The sequence below is a fragment of the Macaca fascicularis genome, chromosome 4 (genome assembly GCF_037993035.2).
Source record: "Macaca fascicularis isolate 582-1 chromosome 4, T2T-MFA8v1.1".
In the NCBI taxonomy this organism is placed as follows: Eukaryota; Metazoa; Chordata; class Mammalia; order Primates; family Cercopithecidae; genus Macaca; species Macaca fascicularis.
This window is the reverse complement of record NC_088378.1, coordinates 164,185,550-164,210,268: the sequence shown is the minus strand read 5'-3', so window position 1 is coordinate 164,210,268 and position 24,719 is coordinate 164,185,550. Positions and strand designations below refer to the sequence as shown.

The 24,719-nt window shown below is 36.4% G+C and overlaps 1 long non-coding RNA gene across 1 annotated transcript; it reads left to right on the top strand.

Annotated features, from left to right (window-relative positions):
- The first annotated feature begins 11,736 nt into the window (after positions 1 to 11,736).
- LOC141410234 (uncharacterized) lies at positions 11,737 to 19,150 on the top strand. The gene is made up of 3 exons (XR_012434498.1): positions 11,737 to 11,855; positions 12,098 to 12,198; positions 19,017 to 19,150. It is a non-coding gene; the product is annotated as an uncharacterized lncRNA (long non-coding RNA).
- Positions 19,151 to 24,719: the final 5,569 nt, after the last annotated feature.

Here is a 24,719-nt window from a genome sequence, read left to right as displayed (position 1 = left end):
CCAAGAGATTTAAAAGTGTTGTTTAATTTTCTAGTAGTAGAAGAAATGATTAACAGACCAACACTCTTTCAAAAGTTGATATAACACTTACATGAAAGAACCAGAGAAAAGATCAGAAAGGATGGCGCCAGTTCAAGGGGCTTAAAGAACAAACTCTCTTTTCATGTAGAAACTTTTCAGTGGTTGACTATAAGGAATGACAGCAAAGAAACAGAAGACAAATCCATGCTGACATGTTCTGCTGCTCCTGCATCCAACTACAGAGGCCAAAGTCTTAGGGTGACTTTAAGGCAAATTATGGTCCAATTGTGCAATTCCATTTTCACTTGAAAAGTAAAAACTGATACAGTGTCAATATTCTTGTCCTAAGACATCTTCTTTACAGTGATAAAAGAACTGTATTGGGTATCGGTGGCATTAGTGCTAATCCGGACCATCTCTGGCTCACTATGTTACACAGGCAAGCCTATGCCTTAGATCTTCTGTAGTACCTGAGTTGAGGACTACTAGTGAAACTGCCTTATAGTTCAAAAAATATCTCTATACTGGATCTCTAAGGTTTTTTTCCAACTCTAAACCTTTGTGAATCTCAGCCTGACTGGGTGCTAGGGTAGGATTAACAAGAAGTTAATAACCCTAGCTAGTAGTGTCAAATTGTAAAATTATAAAACATCTCTATGAAATGAACTTTATGCAATAGTACATATCTCACAAAACACTAGAAAGTATAATTGGTTGTCTTTATCCAGAAACAAAGGACAAATTAGATAGACTAGAAAGATTCAGACTCATATGCCAAACACTAGCTAAGTTCAACTTCTGCTTCTTTCACACAAATACTGTATGACCTTAGAGGAACCATTTAATGTTTCTTCGTTTCCTGTCTGTAAATTGAAGGGACTATGTTATGTGATTTAAATTCTTCAGCATCTAAAAGCCGAAACACTTCTCAATTATTTTATATGAAATGCAGATCAATTTTGGGAAGCATATTATGGGTAGCTGATAATATAGGGGAAAGATCTAACTATATTGGAGGAAACCAAGAAATACCTAGCATTATAATTAAAGCAAGTTGCCACATAAGTTCTCATATACTTGGGCACAACTCTTCAAGCCCTCCTCAGCCTGCAAACATAGATCTTAAATTCTTAAGATTATAATAGATATCTGTAAAATCAATTTGTTCAAGAGCTTTTCAATTTTATTGTTTAATTTGCTGGGACATTTTGGATAGCTATAGTTCACATGGAAGTTATTTAAAATCATAGGGTAGGCCCTTTTCAGGCTGACATAATTTATCTGTAGCTCTGCTTAGAAGCTGGGATGTGGATGATATGACTTCTATAGGCTCCTGCATGTCCTAGGAATATATGGGTAACTGGTTTTAGCAGTGCTTGAACAGCACATGGTTTCAGTATAGAGTAGGCAGAACTTGACCCCAGAAAAACAGACATAAATTTTTATTTTTAAAAAATAAGAGCACTTGAAGAAAGCCTGAAATAAATCCAGAGTTACTATCAACAAAGTGGAGGGAGTCTTACTCATCACAGAGAAAAGTCAGGCTCATTAAAGAAGGTAATTATTACCTCTGACATACAGAACTGTGTGCTGCTTTAAATTAAGGTTCTTAACGAGGCATTTCATTGTATGTCCTTAACTGAAGGATTTAAGGAGGCCAACTGTCTTCCACAGTCAGTGGGAATGGGTGTTCTACGTTCATGAGCTTTACTGGTAGAGAATATTTCAGGAAAGAATAGTTCAGGAATTTAAATACACCAATGTTCACACAATTTCTGAACAGGTTGCTGGTGTGCTGAAAGCCCACCCAAGCTATGTGCTTAAAAATTTAAACTTTGCCACATACTAATGATATGCTAATGAATTTTCATGTTAGACAGATGACGAGAGCATGGTCTCTGTCCTTTTTCTGTTAATGTAATGAATGAACTTTGATAAGCAGTTTTAAGAGGAAGTTGTAAACAGGTTGTAAATGTTTACATGTTTCCGTCATTTTTGTTCGTTTATTTCACCTCCCTTGCTCAACAAATTTCTTTTTATTCTTTCTGTATTGCATTGTTTATAGAATTTAAATATGCTCTCGTGCTCTTGCCAGATGAGAATTTGTCTTGATCAGCAAGAAGCCACTTTATCTCTCAAAGCATCCTTTTATCAAAAAGTCTATAAAATTTTTATTGAGTACCAATATCAACTTCTCATGATGCTCATATACATAAACGTGTTATGTTTCGAGGAAAATAAATTGCTTTTCAGTGAATACATTTCTTTAAAAAGACATATTTTACAGCTCTGCTTTTCCAAATTTGAAAATATCTCACCAAACCACAGTGCTATTATAAGAAATGAAATGCGGGTGTTGCTCAAATATAAAGTTTGCATTCTGACTCTTTTTCCAAGCCTATAGCTAAACTCTGGAAAGCCTATAGCCCATTAACATGATTTCCCCAAGGATTTTCACCTGTTCCATCTAAGAGTAAGTGATAGTAGAGCAATTTTGTAACCTCATTTTCTCTATCTATCAGAAGAGCAGCAATGTCTACCAAGCACCCGAGAGACATGCTAGTCCAACGTAGAATCTATGATCTGTACCTACTGTAGAGAAAAGAAGTCTAAATCTTTCTAAACTTTCTTATACGAGAGCGTTTGAGTGTGACCCATAATATTACCACCTGATTAAAATCCATTTCCAGTTAAATTACAAAGTCCTAGTGTTAATCACGCGCATCTCACCATGGGACTTTCAAGGTGGGTTCATATCCTTGGTAAGCGCTCAAATGTTCTCTAAGGTCAAATATCCTGTGACAGGAACCATTATGTCAGTGTTTGACACTGACCTAGCTTTAGTCAGTTCCATCATGATGTCATGCTTAAATATGTTTAGTCTGTTTTTTAAATAAATACATCATTTTCTGATTCTGTTACATGCTATCGTTCCAATCTTGACAATTGGTACGGTCTTTATTCTTCCCTGCTTTTTTCTGCCTTGTTTACAGATCACAGAAGAGATGTCCTACTTTGGGCCATTTTAATTAATCCGGTTTCTCCTTATGTATTTCACATGATTTAAAATAAAAATTCTTCAAGATACAAAATTTCTATTAAAATTTTATATCTATAAAATTTCTATTAGACTTTTAAATTCTCAGGGAATTTGGAGTTAAATATTTAAGATAAAAATATTCAGAATCTTTTGTGAATATAAAGGAAATAAATCTTTTGTATGTTACATGTAATATACATGTTTTACTATAGTGCATATTATATATATTTAATATAAATATATTTTATATTTATATATTACTATAGTGCACATTATATATTTCTTACTATAGTACACATTATATATAAAACATATAATTTTTTACTATATATTACTTATATATTTTATATATATAATGTGCACTATAGTAAAATATGTATACTGCATATAATGCACAAAGTAAATATTTAAGATTTTTATCAAAAAGTTTAATTCTACTAATATGTCATCTATTTATTTAAAATGATTCAGTACATTAGTCAAAGGCCAGATCTTCATGTCTCAATTCTATGTAGGTAGTCAGACACCACAAAGCCCAGAGAAAACATGCTTCAGATATGTTTTTTTAAGAATATTCCATTTAAAGCTGGGTACAGTAACTCATACTTGTAATCCTAGCACTTTGGGAGGCTGAAGTGGGAGGATCCCTTGAGCCCAGGAGTTCAAGACCAGCCTGGGCAACACAGTGAGGTCTGGTCTCTTCAAAATACGTATATTGCATTTAAATACATATTCATAATTATTTCATTAAATTGCAATATTCAATCCCTGAAAGATATTACAGGTTCTCTCATTTTCCCCACAGCTCTTCATACCTAAATCATGTACCTTAAAGCATGTATAGGTCACTTTTCTCATCTGTGAGTTGAAAGGGTTATAGGACACATGTTGTTGTCGTATTTGGGGATTATTGAGAGAATTCCCTGGACAATGTCTATTGATAGTCATGGTTATCATGTAAAAGCTCATAGTTCATGAGGCTCTAGACTTATTCTAATCCTGATTTTATAGATGAGAATATAGAAGTTCTACAGTTTAAGCTCAACTCAAAGTGAATATCCAATTTATCAATAATTTAAATAAAAGAAGAAAAGCATATGGTTTGAATTTCATGATCCTTCACCTTCTGATTTTTTTTGCAATAAAATAACTCTAGAATTATGAACAAATGTAAATAATTTGATACAATCTAGTGTGTTCTTTCAAAACAGAAATTCCTACAGTTATTAAACATACTAGTGAAAGCTCGTTGTCACAGTTTTTGATGTTTGCACTTGGACTTAGAGGCAAACATACCGCTATAAACTTCAAGACTCTACAAGTCCTTAATATGAACTGTTTCTAAGGACGTTTTGACAACTAAGTTGTAGAGATATTACATAAAAAACAAAAACAAAAACAAAAACAAAACACTTTAGCATTAGTGTTTAAGGGATCTTTTAAAAGCTTTCATTTTACACTTTTGTTACCCCCCAAGTACAAGCTTATGGCTGCTCATGTGAAGTTTGAGACAAGACAAAGTAAACTCTCAAATCACCTTCCAATGTAACTGTACTTATTTTGGGCAATAGCTATGCACCTCTATTCTTAGCAGAGTCAGCTGAAGCTAATGGCTCTTCTGCTCTGAATCTTACCTTTCAGGACATCATTGACAATCACATCACAACCATCTTCAGATCCCCTACTCTCCTCAAGCATATTCAATTTCCATCACTGCGAAAACCAAATGAAATTCTATTACTTAATATTGCCCCCTCATGACTATCATGGACACCATATCTTTTTCTTTTTTTTATTGCCAAATTCATAAATATTCCATAACTCATTGATTTATCCATTCATTCATTCCTAGATTCAACCACTTATTAAGAATGTTAATTGGACATCCGACACTGTGCTTGGGCAGTGGGGAAAATCTTTTGGCTGCAGCTGTCCCTGCCATCAAGACACATAGCGCAGTGCTCAGCACGTAGTAAATGATTAATAAATAGGAATTCTCCCACCTGCCCCCCATTCCGTTTTCTCTCCACATTCACCATTTTCCTTCCTTGTTTATTTAAATTTATCAGCCATTTTTTTTTCTCTGTGTAAATAGCACATATGCAAAATGTGGACAGGTAAAAAAAAATTCATCATTGTAATCATACAATCTTAATTACAACCTTTATTTTTTATCATTCTTTCCAGGAGTTGTTTTTGGTGCATATATATTTTCATGTTGCAGCTTTATATTAATATCATGGTTGCTTATGCTAATGCATAATTGCTTTATCCTGTCCCAAAATCCAAACAACAGAGAAAAGTGTAAGTAATAGAGTAAAAATGAAATGCAATCCTATCATCCTAAGATATCATCTCAACCTTTCAGTGGTTGTGAATTTATTTATTTTCCTATGCACATATATGTAATTTCATAAGGACTGAATATTGTTTAGTGTTCAAATATTTAAAAATTATGCCTGTAATATCTGAAGACACTGTAAATATAAAACTTTCAGGGAATCAACCCTATATTGAGATAAGTCAAAGTTCCTCCCATTGGGTTGCCATCTAGTTTGATGTGCTCTTTTAAGTCGTTTTCAACAAAATTATAGCTAGAAGTAAATATTTAAATATATTATTTTAACAACACAATTGGGTTAGTACTAAATGTATTTTTCTGTAGCCCACTTAATATAACAATGTATTTTCAACATAGTGCAATATTAATGCATTTAGATTAACCTCATTAAATGTATTCATTTTAAAATTTTTAGCTAAATAATAAATATAAATACGCTTAAAAGCACCAACTACTATAAGACTTGAAAATAAAAATAGCAGTTGTTGGTCTCATCCCTCTCTAACTTACTCCTCAGAAATTCTTTTGGACATTTCTTCTGGCATGAAAATCTGTTTTGAAAAATAACATGCATGCACTCGTATTTCTAGACTTTATTTTGTAAGTTGTTTATTGGTTTCTTACAACAGAAGAATAAAATTTATCTTTTCTAAGGAATTCTCTAAGCCTCCTCATCTTCTTTCACCTGCCTGCCCTCTCGATTTCAATTACAAGTTTTGTATTAAATCACTAGTCCCTGTTTACAGTCTAACAACTAGATGCATATTGTTCATAGTTAAGTAATGCAGAGTACTACAGTTCCATTTCCTTTCTTATATTCTTCGGGGGTTAATAATTATCTTACTTTGTGTTGTTTTCTTATATTCCCTGTGTATTTATTACTGATTTATCTTCAGATTCTTTGACAACACTATAGCATCCTTATTGATATGGTAAAGTTTAGTATTAAGATATTCACCTGTAAGCTTTCAAGATATTTCTTCTCTGGGAGTCTAGACCTTGAAATTGTTAAAAAATGTATTTAGTGGCTACTATGGCAGATTTCTCGCATGCATATATTGCATAGTGGTGAGGTCTGGGCTTTTAGTGCACCCATCACCTAAATAGTGAGCACTGTACCCACTGGGTCATTTTTCAACCTTCATCCCCCTCCTGCTCTCCCATGTTTCAGAGTCAGCATCTACTATTCCCTTCTGTATGTTCATGTGTGCCCAATGTTTAGCTCCCATGTATAAGTGAGGACATGCAATGTTTGACTTTGTGTTTTTGAATAATTTCAGTTAGGATAATGGCTTCCAGTGCCATCCATGTTGCTGCATAAGACATGGTTTCATTCTTTTTAAGGCTGAGAAGTATAGTGTTTTGTTTTGATATAAGGTCTCACTCTGTCACCCAGGCTGTAGCCTCAACCTCCTGGGCTCAGGTGATTCTCACACCTCAACCTGCCAAGTAGCTGAGACTACAGGCACACACCACCACACCTGGCTAATTTTTAAATTTTTTTGTAGAGATGGGGTCTCCCTATATTGCCCAGGCTGGCCTTGAAATCCTGGACTCGAACGATCCTCCAGCTTTGGTCTCCCAAAATGCTAGGATTACAGGTGTGAGCCACCATGCCTGACTGAAGTATGTATGTATATATGTATGTATTTATTATTATTATTATTATTATTATTATTATTATTGACGGGATCTCGCTCTTTTGCCCAGGCTTGGAGTGCAGTGGGACAATCAGTTCACTGCAGCTTCAACCTTCCAGGCTCAAGCAATCTTCCTACCTCAGCCACCCAAGTATTTGGGTGGCTCATACCATCATACTTGAATAATTTTCGTATTTTTATTTTTGTAGAAACAGAGCTTTGCGGTGTTACCCGTGCTAGTCCCAAACTCCTGAATTCAAGCAATCTACCAACCTCAGCCTCCCAAAGTGAGGGGATAACATAACAGGCGTGAGCCACTACACCCAGCCTGAAGTATGGATTTTCAATGACATGTTTTGGTAGAGTTCTTTCATTCAATGAGTTGGATGTTTCTTGGGCCCTTCAATATGGTAAGAAATGCTTTGGGTCATTTTTAATTCTGCGATGTTTATTTCTGTTATTTGTTTGAGGGATTTCTTTCTTCTGAGTTTGTTGTTCTGTCTGTAGCTCCTAAATTGATTCTTTTGTATCCAATTTTTCATTTTCATATATTTCATATATTTTTATCTTCTGAGTTTTCTTCTATTGTATCTTCTAGTCCTTAAGTAGAATTTTTGATTTCTCTTGTATTAGTTGGTAATTTCTGAGAGTAATTGTTTTCTGAATATTCCTTTTATTTAATGGTATTCTTCTTGGTTTCATGACTCTTCTCTTACTTTCTTATTTATTTTTCGAGGTTATCAGTTCCAGGGTTGTTTTGTTGTTCTTTCGCATGTGCTCATTTGTGTTTTTAGCTTTCAATTCCTCTCTTAATGGTCTCATTTTCTCTGAGTTCCTTTTCCATCTCCTTTGATCTTTGTCTTCCATGTTGGAGACTTTAAAACATGTTGTATGATTCTGGCTCTCCGTTCATATTCCAAAATGGTACAGTGATACACTAAAAGAAAGTCTTGGGCAAGTAAGTGGGCGTGATTTGTTGACCATGTAGAAACTCAGCCTTTTGGTTGGAGGCTTCCAAATGCCAGTTGATATAGGTATTTTCTCCTAGACTGGGAAATTTTCCTGGGGTAAACTGTCCGATCTCTTGCCCGTGAGAGCAGGGGGAAATGGTAAGGAAGACAGTTTAAACGTAGTCTATCTGGCTGTTAGGGCTCAGGGTACACCAGAGGGTGAGTACGTAGGAGGTGGGGGGACTTTTAGTTGATTAAGAAAGAGAGTTAATTCTCTCTCTTTCTGGTGCTTCACTCTTATGTTCAAATGTGTCTGATGCCTGTGAGCCCAGAGCTTCTCTGGTTCAAAGTATTTCCATAGTAAACGTCCCATCTCCTGTAGGGTAGCAGAAATGTTGTTCCTTATCAGATAGGAGAGAGCATTTGGAATGTACAGGTTTTTTTTAAGTTTTATTTTGTGTTTAGTTGATACATAATGATTGTACACACTTTTTGGGTACAGTGTGATGTTTTGATACATGTATGCATTGCATAAGGATCACATTATCCTTGCATAAGGATATCCATCATCTCTAATCATTTCTTTGTGGTGAGAACATTAAAAATCCTCTCTTCTAGCTACTTTGAAATACACAATACATTTTCGTTAACTACAGTCACCTTCCTGTGTAATAGAACAGCAGACGTTATTCCTCCTAGCTAACTGTAACTTTATACTAGTTCACCAACCTCTCCCCATGCCACATCCGTCATCCCCTCCCCAGCCTCTGGTAATAACTGTTCTACTCTCTACTTCTATGAACAACTCATTTAGATTCTCCATATGAGTGAGATCATGGGGTATTATCAATTCCCCTTTTATCATTCCTATCCTATGTCCTTGCCTTTATATGTACCCACTGCCTCTAATTTTTGAGATATTCTGGAATTGCTTAGTGAAAATAGGCTTGCTTAACTCGCTTCTCGTTTGGCCCTGCATAGAGTAGAGAGGCTGATACCGAAGCTTGCTATCATATAGCTATCAACTTTCCATTTTCCTGAGTAGTCTTGAAATCTTTCATCTGCTACCATTTTTTCTTCAATACTTTCTAATTTTGTAATGTTTTCTTTTTTCCTTTAATTTAATTTTGTAATGTTTTCCTTTTTCCTTTAATCCCTTTACTGTCATTTTAATGAAATTTCACAAGAGAACAAAGATAAATATCTGCATTCACTTTGACTAATTAAATAATTCAGTTCCATTACTTTCTTTAATATTAATGATGCCATCTTTCTCCAAATCATTGCTTATTTACCACATTGATCTTTGATTTTTTTTTTTTTTTTTTTTGAGACCGAATCTAGCTCTGTTGGCCAGTCTGGAGTGCAATGGCATGATCTCAGCTCACTGCAGCCTCTCTGCCTCACAGGCTCAAACAATTCTCCTGCCTCAGCCTCTTGAGTAACTGGAAGTACAGGCATGTGCCACCATGTGTGGCTAATTTTTGTATTTTTAGTGGAGATGGGGTTTTACCATGTTGGTCAAGCTGGTCTCAAACTCCTGAGCTCAAGTGATTCATCCACCTTGGCCTCCCAAATTGCTGGGATTTCAGGTGTGAGCCACCATGCCCAGTCTGATCCTTGATTTTTCCATGACACTTGGCATTACTTACGATTTACCTCTGGGTTGCATGACACTATAGCTTCCCAATTCGTATTCTATGTCTATTTGTTCCTGAACTTAGATTTCTGTTTGAATGTCTATTCTCCAATATGGAAATTTTCAAAGACCATGTTTATATCTTTCTCAATTCCAAAGGTTTGAATGAGATAACATATGTTAGTCACTTATTGTGCTGTGTAGCATAAAACCATAAACAATCTTGGAAATTACTTCACATAATCTTTTACTTATCCTTATCATGATACTTACAAACTGAATTGTAATTTCATTGAGGTTGGGATTGAAGTTTAATTTGCCTCTGTGTGTTTAACACCTAGAACCATGATCCATATGTGTATATATAAAAGCATATTATATGCATTGGCTGTTTGTAGAGGGAAGCAAAAAGAACAAGAAGAGACACAAGAAGAAAGGAATTGATGTCATTTGTAAAAATGTATAAATTAACCACGTAACATAAAAATAATCAGGATGATTTATTTGGCTTGCTAACGATTTAAAATAATAAGAAAACACATATTTTGGGAGAAAATATCGTCAGAGTTTTTATAGAAACCTATAGAGAGAAATGGAAAGTTTCATTCAGATTCATGGCTTTTACACCTTGTTAGCCTCACTGCTGTAATTAGTTTTAATCTCCTAGATTGTATAGCACAACTTATGCCAGTAATGCCAAAAATACACACACACACACACACCATAAAAACATGTAAATGTAACTAAAACCTACCAGAAATCATACATCTTGTTCAGAAGTGTTTCATTAAGTCAAATGCGTGAAAAATAGGTAATTATATAAAATTTATCTTTTTAAAATAGAATTGAAATGACTGATAGAAGAGAATACAAAGGGACCCTCCCCACATTGATTGTCCCCATCTCCCGGCTTTTACCCAGAGATAGTCGTAGAATTAGTCCTTTAGGGCAGGAATGGGAAGGCCAGGCTCGTCCATGTGAGGAGAGAGCAGGTAAGTTGTGGGGTTTTTGAGGGGAATCTACTGTTTCATTTTAAAAATGTCAACATAAAACAAACAAACAAAGACTATATAGGGGACATTTCACATTTTATCTACACCTACCTAAAGCATTTGAGGATTATTGTCCAGAACTTGCTGTATGAATATTCTTTAGTTATTTCTTTTCCATGTATCCTTTTTCTTTGAGGTTTTCCTCAAGAGCAGAATGCTTCTAAGTTGCTAGACAAATTCTTGATGGCTTAGTAAAGCCACCAGTCAGTATGTTTCCTGTCTCCCTACTAGGAGCAGTTTGAACATCTCTGTCCAATTTCTGGAATAAAACATCTGAGAAATGACAGTTCACAGTATCTGTTAAAACAAATAAATTCTCTGTCCAATTCCTGGAATAAAACATCTGAGAAATGACAGTTCACAGTATCTGTTAAAACAAATAAATTTACAGGAATACTTAAAGTTCATACAATGTGAGATTTACTTCCGGAAACAAGTCATACCCACTCATTCCTCAGTTAACCAACCAGACACAGCCCTGGTGACGGCTTTCTGAGGCTGACACAATGGAGGCTTCTCCAATAGCTCTAAAATTGTTGCATGGAAAACATTTGGCAGCCTCAAAGAGCGGTCTTGTTGACCCCAACTGTATCATTTTACAATCATTTTTCATCAAAATCATTCTTGGTCTGTCTTATGCCCAAGCAGTTATTTCTCTTAGCAACATCATAGTATGGACGGATTTGCTATGGGATAGGTCCTGAATATTCTTGCTATTTTTCTGATTTCACTTTGAAAAGAAGTCCTAGAATAAATTCAACCCTGCTCTTTCAAATAGCTTCCTCAGAAATATATATATAAATAATCTTTTAAGTCTGCTTTTCTCTGCACATGGCCCTCTACACAACATCCACAGATACAGCAGAGACATAGACGAACGATGGGTGTAACCAAGAACAGAGAGGTATGTATACCAATTTCCATAAATATCAATGTATCAAATTTTATAGATCGATTAGGAAGCATGGGCTCCAAGGTAGGCATTATCTTTGGCCTGTTGATTGTCCACTGGCAAAGTCTGTAATTTTGAAGTTGTATTAACAACAACAGGTTGTTGCATCATCTAACACAAATGAATGCATCCGTTTAGAATATACAGGAGAAGACCATATATTTCTGAGGAAGGGGCTCGGAGCACTCTCTCCTGGGGAATTCAACTTCATATCAGTGAGGTAAAGTGGATGTAAGAAAAATGCTGTGTGTGTGGAGAGCATTAAGAAAGGTCATATATTTCAAAAAAGAATATTGTTTACAAGGAGTGTTAATAGGTTTCAGGGGAAATGTTAATTTTTTTTCCTGGATGAAATAGCTACTGTAAGTTTTTAATGGTTAATCATTCATTCTTGAATTTTTATATTAAGCATTTCATATTACTTTATTGACTTAACTTTTATGCTCTTCTTCATTTTGACAGTAAAGAATGACCAGGCAACACTCTTTGAAAATTGGAGACCATTTGCAGCTGCTCTCTGTTGAGGAAAGTGAATAATAGGGTGCCCTCAAGGAATTGCAAAGGTATCACTCAACAGAAACTTTTGTGTCTGAAGAAAACTAGATCATTTTATCATGGTAGGCATGCTGATATGTTTGCTTTAATAAAATGCCATATTTCTGCCTTTAATCTCTTGTCAACCCGCTATTAAAAAGCCCCAAAGTGCATGCGTGCAGCACATGTAAACACTTGTGGTTTTGAGGTTACCACAAAACATACTAATAAAGCATGTAATTTGTGTTTTGTGCACAGACTGTAATAATTTATTGAGTGGTACAGAGAAGCTAGAAAAGGATTTTCTCTAACTTTTGCCAGCAAGTCAATTTAATTTTAGTGCTCTATGCAGAAGTACATGTATACACATGTTCTTGTGATGACATCATGTTTAAAAAGCATTAGGAAGCCTGCATAACAAAATGGGACAAAATATAAATTCATTTTGCACATACTGAGGACATTCTACCAAGCATGCTAATGTTCCTCCTATAAGCTGAGCAGCTGGGAGGTGTGGCGTATATTCTTCCACAAAGGATTGTGTGTGTGTGTGTGTGTGTGTGTGCGTGCACGTGTGTGTGTGCATGTTTGTGTGTGTGTTGAGCACTGACAATACATTAGCAGAACATAGATCAAGTAAATTCAAGTAAATTAAGACGTATCATAATAGCAAGAACTTTGATGAACTTTATCAACATTATCCCCAGTCCCCCTGGGGCAGGAGGGCAGAGAACAATGTTGTTCCTTCTTTTATGTGGAATAACAAAATGCACAATGGTTGGATCACTTCTAGAGGATCCTCGAAGAGCTCATTGCCGGACTACAGCTTCCACCATGATTGTTTGGGTAGCCAATTTATCTGTTTACGTAAGATCCTTACAGGTAGAAGCTGTCAGGTTGTACACCACTTAGCTTTGTTCTCTCACTTCTTCCCTTGTGAGGTTCCTTGCACACAACAAATCATCCACACAGAAACATAATTTGAAAGGAAAAGGCCTTGAGCTTATGGAAGAAATACACACAGTTTCTGGAAAATTCTGTGAAATTCCGTAGTTGGAAAATAATTCTGTGAAATTCTGTGCTTCATTTTCTCAAACAAAAAACACATTCAGTTTAGAAATAATGTCTGTGCCCAGAAGAAATGGGTATTAGATACTCAGAATGTGTTTATTCCAAGAAGATGCAAGATTTCTCTCCTGGAAAACAATTCACCACTCTCTATGCTTCTTTTTCTTTCTGAGGAGGCTTATTTATACACATATCAGTTTTCAATGCACAGACAGATCTTTGTGGTTCACAACCTTTTACATTCGAGGGCTAATTAAAATGAATCCTTTGTGCCATCTCTCAGATACAATTCACTCTTCCATGTTGTTCATTGACTGAGATCTAATAAACCAGTTCCAATTCATAACTAGGGATTATTGAACTTTCTGTGACCATTGGCTATCATAGAGGCATTGTGAAAATCTCTAAGGAGACAAGTGCCCAGCAGCCTGGCCCAGAGGGTCCTCTTACTTGAAGTAGAACTCAAGTTGCACCCAATTTTGTAAGGCTGATCCAACCAAGAAAAGAGTTTTCTGCAAGAGATTAAGCCAATTCTCCAGACCTCTAAGGAGGAAATCAAGATCCTTGTGGCTGTTTGATCACTTCTGTGATTTGAATGTCTCCATGGTTTAATCATTTGCTTACATAATGAAGACATTAACAGAGAGAAGAGATGAGGGTAGGGGAAGAGAGAGAAGGGAAAGTGAAAAATAAGAAGGAAAAGGAAAAGAAAAAAAGAAAATAAAGAAAGAAAGAAGAGAAAAAGAAAGAAAGAAAAGAAAAAGAAAGAAAGAAAGAAAAGAAAGAAAGAAAGAAAGAAAAGAAAAGAAAAGAAAGAGAAAGGAAAGAAAGAAAGAGAAAGGAAAGAAGGGATGGAGGCAGGAGAGGTGGGAAGAGAGGAGAGGCGAGGAGAGGAGAGGAAGAAAGCAAAAAACAAAGAAATTGGTCAGAAAACCAGGTATCATTAAAATGTTGATCTTGCACATGTTGGCTGGTACTAGTTTTCTAGTATCAGAGGTACTGGAGTCAATGCTAATTTTAAAAAGCCAGGAACCAACATTTTCAAACTGTTAAAACTTATGATTTGGAAGACTTTTTCATTGGCATAAAACGTAACAGGTATAAAAAGTAGAGATTAGCTATTTAAGTAGCTAGGTTAAAAGAAGCTTAATCAGGGCTCTTTTGCTTAGTAGCCTTTTTAATATTTATCTGTGGGTTTCTCAGCCCCACATGGATGCCAAATCATCTTTCATGATCAAATTTAACTGATCAAATTTCTTTTAACATACACACAAAGATGGGAGTAGGGTAGGGGCACAAATAAATACAAAAAATTCAGAGTCAAAACAAAGTTAGTTCCCAGGATCCTGTTTTAAATCTGTAACTCTGTAAGGTTGCAAATGTTCATGCATATCAAACTCACTTTATTTTATTTGGATGTGGTAATCAAAACATTTGTTGAAACGTTTTAGATAAAGATGGGCAGGTTTGAAGAATAATGGTAAATGTGAATCAATTTAGAACACCAGGATAGACTATATTTTAAGCTAAACTTACTTACATATTAAATAAGCACCCATTACTAGCTTTTGTAATGCTTTCATCTTTGTTAAACAAAATGTCATACCTAAAGGTTATAATTTCTATTTAAAGAGATTAATGCAAAATGATTATGTAATTGCAGTAGAAACCATTGATATCAAAACACACAGTATTCACATCACAGGACACAATCCAGCTTGTAACCCACTAAATATACTCTACATAAATGTAAGATCTGTGACAACCATTTTTTTTTCCTCAATAAGAAGACTGACGGAAAGACAATAGTACTTTTTCAAAAAATTGTCCCCCTAAGCTTATGTGTACATATTTCCTTATAATGAGTTCTAGAACTAACTGAAGAGTGAAAATCCCAGAGTTAAGAAAGTCATAAGTTCAGGCTCCCATGAGTTTGGGTAATGACAGTGATTTGTTAATGGTTTACACTAATCATTGATCTTTTATAAGAATTTCTAAGTTCAATATTTTAAGATCACAGCTTTCCACAATTTAAGCTTAAGGAGATGTAAAATATTTACATATAGATTCAGATAAATCTGGAATAGATCTTGTTGACTGTGACCTCTGAAATACAATTACTAGCTGTATTTTTTAGAATGTTATAATTTGCACTTGTTCAACTTCGGTGCATACCTTTCATATTCGAGGTAATCATTAATTCTGAATGAGCATTAAAAATAATCCTAGGGTCTGTCAGACTTTGAGCCTAACTAGTTCAAAGTATCAGTAAATTGAAATGCAAAACCTCCTAAATTCTGATATTGAGAAAACTTCATGAATTCGTACATTAATTCAGTCAGTCATCCATGTGGACTTGGTAGGTTCTACACAAATATAGGCTGAATGGAAGAATGAATGAATGAATAAACTTCTATGTGTCTAGTGCATAGCTCTCATATGTGAAATGGTCACTAACTCTGAGTGAGCATGAAACAAAAACATTCTAGTTGCTGGTGATCGTGTAGTAAGCATGACAGATTAAATTTCTTATCCTCATGGAGCTTACATTCTAACGATGAAATTTCATCAAAAATATTTACTCATTTCAAATCAAACACCAAGGCAATTGGGCCAATATTCTTCTCTTATTTTCTTTTAAAACTCTCATGGTTTTCTTTCCTTTTTACCAGGAACAAGCTGCGGATGGCTTGAGATTAGTATCTGCGCAGGTGCCATTCTCACAGTGCGTGCCGTGAGAATGTTGTGGATGTGTGCTGCTACTCGGGCACTCACACTTGTCCATGCTGTTTCTTAGGGGGGCATCTTGCCTGTAAGATCAGAAAAAGGAATTTCTACTTAGTATTAAGAAATTGAAACCAAAGTAGAAAATATTCATCCATTGCTTTCCCCAAACCATTCTTCTGCCTAGAAATGTCAACAACTTAACCACATGCAAATGCCCATTTGTGGACAAATGTGTACAAAAGGCATTTGGGGTTCCTCTCTTTGAGACTAGATTAAAGCTGGCCATATAGATAGAGAAGAAAACAGTTTTTCTCTGTAGCATCATACTGCTGCTTTGTATATTTTCTGATAGAGTAGCATCAGGTCCTCTGGCTGCTTTATTGAAATCCTATTTGACTTTTCTAACAAAGAAATTTGGTGTGCAAAACTCTAGTTAGAGATTTCAGTGACTTGTATCACCAAGAGGAGGACCATCAGCATGTAGTGAAGGTCCAGGCTTCAGACATGGGAGGCACACTGAGGAGTAGCTTTATTTGCAAGAGGTATTAGGAATCTTCCTAACAAAGTTCACCTTCGGGATGGGAGAAATCAAAGCACAGACCATAGATCCAAGAAAAATGGCTTCTGATCAGAAAGGGTGATCTGAGATTAGGGGAAGTTGTGTCATCAATATCATCCCCTGGTCCAGCCCTGTGAAATCACAGCTGAGTGGTAGAGAAATATCTATGAAAAAAATAGTAAAACAGAAACAAATGTTTCTGTCTGGCAGAAAGGCAGCTGCATGGCTGTCAAGGCCATGTAGAGGGGACATCACATGTGCATGGTGGCAGCAGGATGTCCCCAGGTAACAGAAAGTCATAGGTGGTTCATCAGAGGCCCCAAAGAACCAGCCCCCTACTTGTAGTTGTCAGTGACTGTGGTAGGACTGGCTGTAGATAGTTTCTGGTTACACAAGATTGGTGTGGGAACAGCACGACCACAAGAAAAATCTGGGTTGACAGCCCCAGGGAGTTGGAGCAGAATATTAACAATAGTAGTCAGTATCTGAGTGCTGCCCATGTGCTTGAAAATGTTCTAGGTGATTTACCTTTATTAGCTCCTATAATTCCCAAAACGACCTCGAGTTAGGTCTTTCTATTATTCCTATTTTATAGACAAAGCAATGGAGTCACAGAGAGGTTAAGTAACTTGCCCAACGTCACACAGCAAAAAGTGGCAGAGCCATAGTTTTAATCTGGGTAGAAAATGAAAATAGATAATGCGTATTCCTAGGATTTGAGAAATGTTTGAGGTGAGGGGGAATGAGCATCAGGGGGTACTGAAACGGACTGGAAGAGTGTGAACCCTGGTGGGTTTTTGTTGTTGTTGTTGTTGTTGTTGTTTTTAGTCCTAAGTTAGTGGCATGAAAGCACTGCCCTGGAAGCGATGGAGCAGCAAGTGCTCTACCCACATGGAACTCTTTGGGACCTGCACTTCAATTAGCCCCAAGAGGAAAAGGAGAGAAGAACAAACAGGTCTGAAGCTCCCACTGAGCATCAGGCACTGGCCCAGGCGTGTTCCAGGGACCTTTTCATCTCTATTTCATAGTTTAGGAAACAAACTCAGAGAAGCCAAGCAAATTTCCAGTTTTCACACTTGTAAAGTTGCAGAAACGGGATGCAAATGCAGGTCTGACAAAATCCAAAAGTCATACTTTTCTCAGAGTATCACATTGCTTCTTCTCGAGACACACACTAATGGGGAAAGGGAGGGTGTGGATCAGGTACTGTGCTTATTATCTGGCTGACAAAATTATCTGTATACCAAACCCCCGTGAAACACAGTTTATCTGTATAACAAGCCTACACATGTACCCCCGAACCTAAAAGTTTAAAAAATCTTAAGATGAAAACATGAAATTATCCATAGAACATATTAAATTGGAATGTCACTTGAATTAAACATTGCTCAGGATGTAATTTATTGAGATTTTATTCCTCTATTTATTATATAATTACAAGGAATGAAAATCATGAGCAGTGTTTCAAAGCATTCATCTATTAACCAGAAGGTTTTAACCAAATGCATCTCTGGTTTTAATCAGGCCAAGGTCAAAGGTTAAATAAATTAACTTGCCCATATGCTTAGGAAGCACTTTGAAAACAAGACCATAACTTTTTTTTTTTTTTTTTAAGGCAGAGTCTCACTCTTGTTGCCCAGGCTGGAGTGTAATAGTGTGATCTCAGCTCACTGCAACCTCCTCCTCCCAGGTTCAAGCAATTCTCCTGCCTCAGTCTCCTGAGTAGTTGGGATTACAGGCATGAGCCACCAGGCCCAGCTAATTTTTGTATTTTTGTAGAGACAGGGTTTCACCATGTTGGCCAGGCTGGTCTCGAACTCCTGACCTCAGGTGATCCACCTGCCTCGGACTCCCAAAGTGTTGGGATTACAGGCATGAGCCACCGTGCCCAGCCAACCATAACTATTCTGTAGAAACTGGTAGAGTTAGTCAAAACCACTCATGCACAAAGCATACTATCAGATTCGCTCACAGTGAGTTTCCTAAATGTTTATATTAATTAAATGGTCTGATGCTGCTATAAAATGTTTCTCTTCTTCTGTCTTTCTTAGCCTCCATACCATGCTAGATGTCAGCTAGGAGAGCTCAGAGGGCAGTCCCTGATTTTAATGAGTTGTATTCTGAAAGTAGTTTAGAAATGGAATTCATTGTTTCAGAAAATAATTGTTATAAACATAGGTAAATATGAAGCTAGTTCACTTAATTTATCTGACAGATTAAGTGGGCATAGCAGAAGGATTCTGAGGAAGTTGAGAAGATAAATTTGGTTTCATGAGAACAGGGTTTTGAATCTCTGAGAGAAGGAACATTGCTCCTCTTTCCTAAATCATATATTATAAGCCTCATTTGTGAGTAACAGGATTATTAGCAGTCCCTCTCTAGCTCTTCTTGTGTGCCAGACACAGTTCTAAATCTCTGTTTTTATTCATTCTGCAGCCGCACCAGATCAATCTGGTTCAATTTTTATGTAACAAAGTTGTAAATTTTTTTCAGCTGCCATGGACCCCCAAGTTGAAGTCGTATAACCTCAGCGTGCCCAAATGAACCAAGCACACAACCACAGGGGGAACCTAAGTGTTCCAATGGGAGAGCTGGAAGAAGGGGGACCAATTTAAGAAGTGCACACCATGTGGCAGGATCCAGGATCCAATCAGATTGAGCCCTGGGGTCACCCCAAGGCAGGATCCAGTTGGATCGTGCCTCCTGGCATCACCTACTGCAAGATCCAATCAGATCCACCCAGTCCCCAGCCCAAGGATACAGATTTGAGTATTTCCTCCTGTTTCCTTGCCAGTTGACTTGCAATAAAGTTGTTTTCTTTTTTGTTCCCTCTAAAGTTGGTGCTGTGGTATTGGCCTCTATGAACATTGGGTAGGAAGCTCACTGATTGCTTCGTAGCAATTCCTACAACCATTTTCTGAGGTAAGGACTGTAATTGTTCCCATTTTACCAAAGAGAAAGAGGAGACACAGAGAGGTTAAGGGATTTGCCCAAGATCACACAGCTGGTAAATGGAACCAACTCGACTCACATCAGGAGAGGAAGGTATTCAACAGGCAGACACCCTGAACTCACGGCTTTTAGCATATTGTGACCATCCTCGATGAAGGGAAAAGGCGAGATTAAGAAGCATCTCTCTGTGACGATCCAGAGGACTATCTGAATAAGTGCTGGAGGGATGACATGTTTACTGTCCAATGCTCAGAGTTTCTAAGAAACTTCAAATGGTAAGGTAGTAACAACCTCAGGAGAAAGCCAAAAAGCGTAAGTCTTCATTGTGAACTTCAGCCTACAAAGATCATAAACACTCAGCCATACATTGCTGGGCACAAATGTGCTATGGCATCATGACTTTGTAATACATTTCTGTAAACATATGTTAAATGTTCTGTTTCTCTTCCCTCCGCTAGAACTTTAAGGCTACCCTTTCCTGTTACGTTTCTATAAAAACTCAAAGGTAGATTCTTATCTTTCACCAGGGAGACTTTTGGGTATACAAATAATAGTCACAGCCATGTGTGTTTGATTTATTGCTCAGGCCATGGTAGTGTTGTGTATGGCCATTGGTGTTCAAGGTTTAAGTGTTGCATGCTTCCTAGTGGGACTATATTTTGAGTACACTTCTTGCAATTCTTTTTTTTTTCTTCTTTTCCATATTTAATCTCAGATGATACCGTAAAAGTAACCAGCTGCAGAAACAGAAGAATGTCCCAAGTCCTATGGAGGGGATAACCTGAAAAGGCTGATAGGATCTTTTTAGTCGCAGCGGAGCAAGGCCGGAGGGCAGGGTTTGGTTTGGTGTATGCTAACCAGAGTGCTTTCCTTTCATTTTCCACCAGTCAGTCCTGTGACGTGGAGTACGCAGTGTGCTGAAATGGGAGAAACTGTCTTTTTGATGGGTCTTATGTGTGAGCGAGACTGGTTTGCTTAATTACAAAAACGTGATGATGCCAGAGATCTGATAAACTATCCAGAGATTGAAAATCAGGTTTTGGGCATATCTATTTCCTCCGATGCCTTTAATTCCGTTGGAGCAACATGGTATAGATAGGTTAATCTGGAAATGCCTCTAGGCAAATTCAGTCCTTTTCTTAGTTTCTTCCAAATACTAGGATCATTTTATACCCATGGATTATTTGTGCAATACTTTTCCTCGGTAAGTTAGTTAATGAAAGTAAAACCTCTGGAGAAACTACACTTATATCTTGTTTCTATATTGATCCATTTAATATCTTTTTCCTCTCCTTTTTGGGAACTTAATCCAGTAGACGGTGTTTTTGTCTGTGACAGCATGGTTAAAATAAATCTCAATTTGAGGGGAGGGCAACTCCGCGGTAACGACTTGTGTGATTTAGAAGCGGCATCAAACATTCTGCCTCTGTTCCTCTATTTGCAAAAAGAATCATTCTTGTGGCCCTTGTGGGAAAGAGGGCAATGTGTTATACATCCATGATAAAATGTACTTGCCCAGTACCTCCCCATTTCTCTGCTAACTCTATTTATTCATTATTTCAATAAATATATATATTTTTGTATTCCAATCATGTACCAAGCCCTGTGCTAGGTATTGAAGGTATGGCATTCTGTATTTTTTCAGGTAAGATAGGCAGATACATAGAGCAAATAATAAACTGTTAGGTGTCTTTGTAGGAAAAGCACAGGGGACCTTAGAAGCACGTGGCGGAATTTCATTTAGCAACATAGAAAAGGAAGGGTGGTAAGAAATGAGGCTGGAGAGGGTCTGAAATGCTATGGCTGGGGGAAGACTTCAAAGAGTGGAACAGGAAAGAGGGACTTAATCATATGTACAGTTTAGAATGCTACCTCTGGGTCCAATGTGGAGAATGGTCGGGAGGAGATGGATAGCTTTAGGGTGCTTAATAATGATTTTTGTTGAATAGTATACCCTTCAAAGCCTAAAAACATCAAAAATCCTACCAATCCCCACATAAGTCATTGGAAATGGATTCTTACCCTACTTCATTTTTTATAAACTTTTTAGGAAGTGCCTATTTTAGGGTTTTTATATTATCCATGACGGCAATCAGGAAAGATTCTCCAGTGAGAATCACTCTTCCATAGGCTTATCTAGAATTATTTTTTATCATCATCATCATCATCATCATCATCATCATCATCATTGTCATAGTCTAGCATAGATAGTCCCATAAATAGGAGAGTTGCCTTTTGGAGAAGATCAGCCTTGGTGACACAATGCTCAGCAAGTTTAGTTATAGCTCCTCCCCTTTTACTCCTATTCATTTAAATATTTGGAAGGGCAGCTGAAAACGGCAGTTTTAGAAGACCCCTCCTCCAAGTCTCGCACAATTGGAAAGATTTCTCTTAGTTATCTTGCCTTTGCCAGCTGCTTTGTTTCCTACTGCCTTATATATACCACATGTTTTGATACAGTGTATTGCTGGTTCGTTAGGTGTCTGCTGGAATCCATGTACTCTCTTTGTCTTTCTTTAATTTAAGTCTGGCCCCAATCATATCATGCTATTTTAATTGTTTGGAGGTGCCAGCTCCTGGCTGGGCAGCTCCAGGCCTCACTCCCATCCATCCTTGATAAATGAGGAAACAAAAAAACCAAAGAGGCTGGTGTAATAAGACTTGAAGAAAATGCCCGTTCCTTACCCTTTTTTTTTTTCTATGTCAGCCTAAGCTGTTGGTGTTCTCTGATCCTCCTTTTTCCCGAGACAGAAGTGAAGGAAACAGAATCAGATTGTGAACATTCAAAAACAATACAAACAGAATACATTTAATAGAAAGAAAACAAATTCCTCACAGAAAATTAACTGTCTCTGAAACTTTCTAGAAATTGTCATAAAGAATTTGGTTATTAACAGTAACATTTATTTAAGAAATGTAATTTTAAGGTTTTTTTAAAAAAATGAGTATGGGTTTATTTTATTTAAGGCCTTGTATGTGCTTCAGGAAAAATGATTTTGTAACTTAAAGCCATGTAAAGTATAAATTAAAATACTGACTTTTTTATTGTTTTATTTACTTTCTTAGCCTGAATAACTATGTATGTATCTATCTATACACATACATATATAATATATAGATATACATGTATATGAGTGTGTATATATATATAACTGAGTAACTTTCTACATCTATCTAGATAGTTAGCTATTATATAATACACTGATGACTACTAATAAAATCCTGAGGTTTAAAATAGAAGTTCTAGGACAGTTTCATATATATTCATTCATTGACTTACAACATAAGGGACTAAGAGCTTTCTAAACAAAGGAACACATTTGTGGAATTTAAATATTCTACTTACTTGTTTTACATAACTATTTTACATGTATACGGTCCCTGAGGTATTAGGAAACGTGAAGATTATTTAGTATAACATCACCAGATGGATGAATACCTCTATAACAGTCATAAGAAGAGGTCATCTCACTTTTCTGTACATACCTCATGATGTAAAATGTGCCATCTCTCTTGAAAGTAGATATATTTTCAGGCAAAATAATTATCAGACAGTCCTTTCTTACAATGAGCCAATGTCTTCGTTTCTGCAATGTTCTCCTGCTTCATTCTCTTTTTGCCCTCCAAGAGTCTCAGAGAATGAAACGAATCTCTCTTTCACCTGACAATGCTTCAGATATTTAGAGACAGCTATTATAGTCTGGTCTTTTTCCATCACTTATTAAACATCCTCAAATTTTTTTTTTTTTTTTTTTTTTTTTTTTTTTTTTTTTTTTTTGAGACGGAGTCTCGCTGTGTCTCCCAGGCTGGAGTGCAGTGGCGTGATCCATCCTCAAAATTTTTAACTGTTATTTGGAATTTTGTTTGTTAAAGACTTGTCAAATCCCCACATCCAGACCCGAACACAATGCTGCTGACCAGGACAGGGCAGACTTACCAGCCACCTTCATGAACTTTTAAATAACAAAAGAAGTTTTGTTCTTCATCTTCTCTAACAAACTTGCAGAAGAAGGTGGGTGTTTGATTGACAGGTATCTTTACAACCTTTTGTGATTGTCTTTTGATTTTTGACTAAGATTTGCATTGAAAGTGTATATGATAAAATATATACAAAAAAGAAATGAAATCAGAAATAACATCAGGCTTTCGTTTAAAAACACAAATTATTGCTCTAATTAAAGAGTTTCTCATTGGAGCTTTGTTCTTTTAGGCTATCAAATGGAAAGTAGAAAAATGTGAACTGTACCTCACATTAAAATAAAAATGTAGGACAAATTAAGTTTAACAGCGTTTAATTGAGCAAAGAATAATTCGTGAATTGGACAGCCCATGGACCAACCAGAATAGGTTGAGAGTGACTTCAGTGTCATCCCACCGTTGGAGATGATTTATGGACACACACAAAAAAGATGCACAGAACATGGAAGTGAGGTACAGAAATAGCTGGATCGGTTTCAGCTCCACGTTTGTCTTATTTGAAAAGGGTTGATCAGCTGGCTGCTCGTAATTGGTTGAAAATCTGTCATTGGCACTAGAATATGTCACAGTCTGTTTACACATCCAGTTATTTTACACTTCACTATGTACAAAAAACCTTTAGGAAGAACTTAAAATATGTAAGAAGGCAGCTTTAGGCTACATTTAATTTAACATTCATGAAGTAAGAATTTTATAATTATTTTTTGCTACAGTTTTGCTGTTTCATATTTCATCTCCGAATATATTTTGTTATCATTTGAATTTAATTCATCTGGTAATCAGCAGTTGTAAAAACATGAACATTGTTTTCTTCTGGAACACAGTAGAATTCATTTCTCAAGTTAAGATGTGCGTTTGAAACTCTGAGTTGTATTATGTCTAACCCAGCAAACCGGCCTTACTAATTTTAAATAGTGATAGAGTTTCTTGCTGTTCCTAAACTCACAGCTGAGTATTTGGTTTTTAATTGTCTTTCTCATTTATTTCTTCATCCTCTTTCAGGGCCTCCTTTCGCTTTCAGGATTTGTCAACCTCTTGCTTAATTGTTTCAAATTACATTCTAGTAAATGCAGCACAAATCTAACTTAAAGGAAACGAGAAAGCTCTTCATCTTATCTCACCTTTGGGAATGCAATGTCGTGCTGTCTTTCTGGTTTATACCTAACTTCTACAAAGCAGAACAAAGAAAAGAGGGGTTAATGAGGGAGGATATCTATAATAGGTAGACCTAGAGATAGAAAAGTAAGTGTGCAAAGAATATTTGTG